The sequence below is a fragment of the Mandrillus leucophaeus genome, unplaced genomic scaffold (genome assembly GCF_000951045.1).
Source record: "Mandrillus leucophaeus isolate KB7577 unplaced genomic scaffold, Mleu.le_1.0 Scaffold380, whole genome shotgun sequence".
Classification (NCBI taxonomy): Eukaryota; Metazoa; Chordata; class Mammalia; order Primates; family Cercopithecidae; genus Mandrillus; species Mandrillus leucophaeus.
Window position 1 is genome coordinate 1,069,111 of NW_012104032.1, and position 5,906 is coordinate 1,075,016.

Here is a 5,906-nt window from a genome sequence, read left to right on the forward strand (position 1 = left end):
AAAAAAAAAAAAAAAAAAAGGCCAAAAAAGGTAAAAGAATAAAAGTTTAAAAAATAAATGAAAACAAAGAGAAAATTTAAAAAGTCTCAACAGAGCTTTCCCTCTTTTTAGATTTCTTTTGACAAGAGAGATGGTAGGTAACACATGTTCTCAAAAAAAAAAAAAAAAAAAAAAAAAAAAAGAAAATTAATGAGAAAAGAAGAAAAAAAAGAAAAGGCCAAAATAGGTCAGAAAGAAAGGAAGATGAAATGAGGAGACTCCGTCAGTGATTAAGCCCTTTTTAGTGTATGCTCTGTTTGCCTTTTGGGCATATTCATAAGTTCAAAGGAAGTTGTGTCTTCTAGGGTTTATGCAGTCCTGAGAATTTGGATGCAGCAGACCCTGCTTTGTTATGATGGTTAATTAATTCAGCTCTTCTGGAGATAATGATGAATCCTTGCTCTGACACCAGAGACAAAAATTCCAGCAGATTACTCCTCTGTCTGCTGCACTTGGTGGGATTCCACCAAGCCAGCCCAGCACTAGTGGGAAAGAAATAAAGAGGCACTCCCTGTGGCAGGCCAGATCTCCGCATTGTCTTGATTCCTTTGCTGGGCCCAATGTGTCATGGGGCCTTAAACATGGGGCCTTAGATCTTCTTTCTAAGGATTTAAGTGACTCCAGTTTTGAGAACTTAAATATGGAAACTTCCCCTTCCTAATCTAATTGGTTTTCATTATGTTTAATAAAGATGAGGTTTTATTTTTTTTATTTTTACTTTTTGGAGATAGGGTCTCATTCTCACTCTGTCACCCAGGTTGGAGTGCAGTGGTGTGATCACAGCTCACTGCAACCTCGAACTTCTGGGTTCAAGTGATCCTCCTGCCTCATCCTCCCAAGTAGTTGGGACTACAGGTGCACACCACCATGCCTGGCTAATTTTTAAAAACTTTTTAGTAAAAATGAGGTCTTATTATGTTGCCCAGGCTGGTCTCAAAGTCCTAGTCTGAAGCAGTCCTCCAGCCTCAGCCTCCCAAAGTGCTGGGAGCCACTGTGTGAGCCACTGTGCTGGGCCTCAGGTTTTTAAAGATGTAGATGACAAGTTCCCTGAGGCAAAGACCTGCTTTGTTCACTGCTATAACCCCAGTACTTAAAATGGTGCCTGGCACTCAATAAATATGATTGATTGAATGAATGAATGAACGAATGAATGTATAAATAAGTGTTGATGTACATTAATGCATAATAAATAAAATAATTACCAAATGACTCCTTGATATACCAACTAATTGTAGCAAGACGTAGCCCTTGGTGCCTGTACAGGGGCTGGACCACAGAAAGAGAAGAAAAAGACAATCAAGGTTTTGACTTTGAAGATTATTTTATACAGAGCACAGATCTCAAGCAGGCCTTTAACACTGCCAGCAATCCTACCACAGTCTTGTAGTTAACTGACCTTTCCACTTACCTGCTCCTCTCTTCAAACCAATACCACACCCCAAATCTTCACTTCTAGTTGACATCTTTGACTATTGTTTCATGCAGAAAATGGGAATAGGCAGAAGAGAACTTCCCCATGCTCCATTTACTAAATCTGTCAGTCTACCTGTAGCTTTCCCCACATCCTCTGCCTTCCCTCTCATTGAAATGAATGTGCTCTCTGTGTTCCTATGTATCTCCGCTATTTGTGCACTAGCTTCCCTGTCCTATCTCCCTGCTCAGGGACTTTGCTCTTGAAATTATTCCCTTCTCTCCTGCATCATCAGTTTTTCACTGTCTCCTGGATTATTCCTATCAGCATACAGATGTGCTGTAATACTTCCCATTGAAAAACAAACAGGCTGGACTGGGTGGCTCATGTCTGTAATCCTAGCACTTTGGGAGGCCGAGGCGGGAGGATCACTTGAGTTCAGGAATTTGAGACCAGCCTCGGCAACATAGCAAAACCTTGTTTCTACTAAAAATTAAAAAAATAAAAAAATAAAAAAAAAATTAGCCGGATGTGGTGGTACATGCCTGTAGTACCAGCAACTCAGGAGGCTGATGTGGGAGGATTGCTTGAGCCACGGGGTTGGGGCTGCAGTGAGCCATGTTCGTGCCACTGCACTCCAGCCTGTACAACAGAGTGAGATCTTATCTGAAAATATGTGACAAAATGAACAGAACTTCCCTTGAGGCTACATTCCTTTCAGCTACCACCCAACTTCTCTGCTCCCGTCTCCACTTCCTCATCTCCACTGATGCTTGGAATTACTACATCAAAGCTTTTGTCCCCATCACCTCATGGAATCCATTCTTGTCAAGGTCACCAACAGCTACTCTATCAGTTGGACCACTGAAGGTCCAATCTAGCAATCATTTCTCATTCCTTATCTTATTGATCTTACAGCAGCATGTGGCCAGCTAATGGCTCTGGAGCACCCACTCTCCTGGCTTCCCCCAACCTCATTTGTCTCTTTTTAGGCTCCTGGCTGGATCCTTTCCTTTCCCCAGTCTCTTCTCTTCTCTATCCTCCCTCTCTAGCTGTGTGATCTCATCCAGTCCCGTGGCTTTCAGTAGCAGCTCTACATTGATATTTTCCAAATTTATAGATCCAGTCCTAATCTCTTGCATAAACTCTAGAACCAGCTATCTAACCACCTAACTGATGTCTCTGTTTTGGGTGTTTCATAGGCACCTCTAGCCTAATATGCCCAAAAGTGAGTGCGTGCTTTCCCCTCCAAACCTGACTTTTGCCCAGTATTCCCTACGTTAGTAAATGGCACTAATTGGTCAGCCCAAAACATCTTGGAGTCAACCTTGACTTACCTTTTTCTCATATATCCTACATTTGGTTTGTCAGCCAATCCCTGTTAGCTGTAGCTTCAAGTCAAATCTTGCAAATATCGAGACAGTAGTCACTTCTTACCATCTCCACTGCTACCACCCATTAAGTGATTCATCACCAGTTCACCATCAACTCTCACCCATGCTGTTTCAATAGCTTTCTAATTGGTCTCCCTACTTCCACATGTTTCTCCTACAAATGTTCTACACTTTATTCTCTAAACGGCAGCCAGAATGATCCTTCATAATCACAGATCAGATCAGGTCCCTCCCTGTTCAAAACCCTCCAACGCTGCCGATCACAGCTAACTAGAATCAAACCTGCAGGTCCTGGTGGCTGCTTGGACTTCATATCCTTCTCTTCCTTTCACATGGTCCTCCAGTCTCATAGGCCTCCTTCCTAGTCCTTGAACACTAAGCTCTGCCTCAGGGCCTGGTGCTAGTTGATGCCTCCGTCAGGGTCAGTCTGCCTGCAGACCCATCTTGGGGGCATCCTCGCGTTCTCACATCATGCACATCCCTCTGCAAATGTCACCTCCTCACGGGGGACTTCTCTGACCACCCAATAGAAAGTCCATCTCAGGCCGCGCGTAGTGGCTCACTCCTGTAATCCCAGCACTTTGGGAGGCTGAGGTGGGTGGATCGCCTGAGGTCAGGAGTTCAAGACCAGCCTGGCCAACATGGCAAAATTCCGTCTCTACTAAAAATACAAAAAATAACCAGGTGTGGTGGTGGCGCGTGCCTGTAGTCCCAGCTACTTGGGAGGCTGAGGCAGGATGCTCGCTTGAACCCGGGAGGTGGAGGTTGTAGTGAGCCAAGATCGCACTGCAGCCTAGGCGACCAAGTGAGACCCTGTCTCAAAAAAAAAAAGAAAGAAAAAAAGAAAGAAAGCCCATCTCCATCCCATCCCATCACCTGTACCTTGCCTTTTATAATATCTGTCTCTACTTAACATAATTTTTTTGGTTTTTTGTTCCTTGTTTGTCTTTCCTATTAAAATGTAAGCTCTGAATTATTGATGTTGTTAGTTGGTTTTTCTTGGGAGTAATGATATTACAGCTATCGTTAAAAAGTTTTATCTTTTAGAGATATATGTCAATATATTTATGGATGAAATAATCTGATATCTTGGATTTATTTCAAGTAATATAGGAGGAAGGATAGAGGGAAGGATAGGTTACCAGTGAAAAAAGGCTGAGTTTACATTGTTTAAGTGGGATGATAGGTAAGAGTCCATTAGACTGTCTTCTTTTGTATATGTTTAAATTTTTCTGTAATAAAAAACAAACAAATAAAACCTTTGCTTGTTTCTTCACCATTATTTCCCTAAGGCCTAGAGCAGTTCTTGGCATATAGAAGGCACTCAACAAATGAATATTCGATATTCACTGTATATCGAATGTTTGGGAGAGTAAACGTGTATTTTCAAGACAAATTTTGTTCAATTACTGCAAATTATTGGAAATCTAAATTCTTGTTTCCAAAGGAGGATTTTACAGAGTCTGCCCTTTCAGGTCATGCATTCAAGAATATTCTAATTATGGGAATGCCAGAAACTATAGTCACTAATTTGGTGATAGCTATGCCTTTATGCCTTTAATTATCTTCATAAGACCAATTTGTTAAAAACATAGCTCTATTTGTCTTACCTCTTTTTCACCAAATCATAATAATCAACTGTACTCACCTGTACCAGAAATGTGTGGCAAATTTGGGGAGAAAACCCAAAAGTTTAGTAAGGGGAAAATGTATAGACCCAGTCACTTGAAACTCTGGCCAGACTATAGTTTGGAGATCACTGATATAGAATATAAAACCCATGGTAACAGAATGTGGCCTTTTTGATTTCTAGTACTATACAATTTATCAGACTAACAGAGAAAGTTATTCTAATAGAAAGTGAATTACAAACACCTGGATGTATTCAGTTAACTTCATTAACATACTCAGTCAATAGGATCAACTGTTTACTATGCTAGACACTGGGGATATTATGGTGAACAAAGACCTTCTGCCTTCAAGGACCTCCTAGACCTTAAGTACAAACACTTCTGATCTTTCTCTTTCCTTTTGAAGTCCAGCTATAGCTTAGTTACCTAGAGTCCCCAGCAAAGGAGCAGTGCACATTTGAGGTAAGCTCTGGCATGAAAGCCACAGACGATAACAAACATAGGTGATGCTGGGGTGGAAAAGACCTCCCCCCAAACTGTACTTTTTATACTTAGAGGGGTAAGAGAAAGTGTTGTTTCCGTAAAACAAAACAGGAACACTCATAAAACAATAGAAAGCTCTTAGAAATTAAAATACGATGAAAGAAGTTAATATTCTATAGAAGCATTAGAAAATAAAGTTGAGAAATCTCTAAAAGATAGGTTAAAAGATGCAAAGACAAAATATAAAATTAGAGGACTAATTCAGGATTTTCCAACTTCTGACTAATGGGAGCAAAACAACAGAAAACAGAGAGGAGAAAACAAAGAAATAATGCAAATAATGCAAAAACTATTCTGGAAGTGAAAAACACGAGTGTCCACTTTGAAACGGCACACCGAGCACCTAGAACAATAAAAGATAAAAAAAGAAAGTCCCACGTCAAGGCACATCATGAGGAATGTTCATACTACTGAGAACCAAAGAGAAGATCCTGAAAATCTCCAGCTAAGAGAAATGGGTTATACATAAAGAACGTTACCAGAGGCCAGGCGTGGTGGCTCATACCTGTAATCCCAGCACTTTGGGAGGCAGAGACAGGTGGATCACCTGAGGTCGGGAGTTCGAGACCAGCCTGACCAACATGGAGAAATCCCATCTCCCCTAAAAATACAAAATTAGTGGGCGTGGTGGTGCATGCCTGTAGTCCCAGCTACTCAGGAGGCTGAGGCAGGAGAATCGCTTGAACCCGGGAGGCGGAGGTTGCGGTGAGCCGAGATGGTGCCATTGCACTCCACCCTGAGCAACAAGAAGAGTGGAACTCCGTCTCAAAAAAAAAAAAGAATGCTACCAGAATGGCACTGCCTTTCTCAGCAGCAATACTATTATAGAAGTTTACATGGAACAATGTCTTCAAAATTGAGAAGGAATATGATTTTCAACTCAGAAAA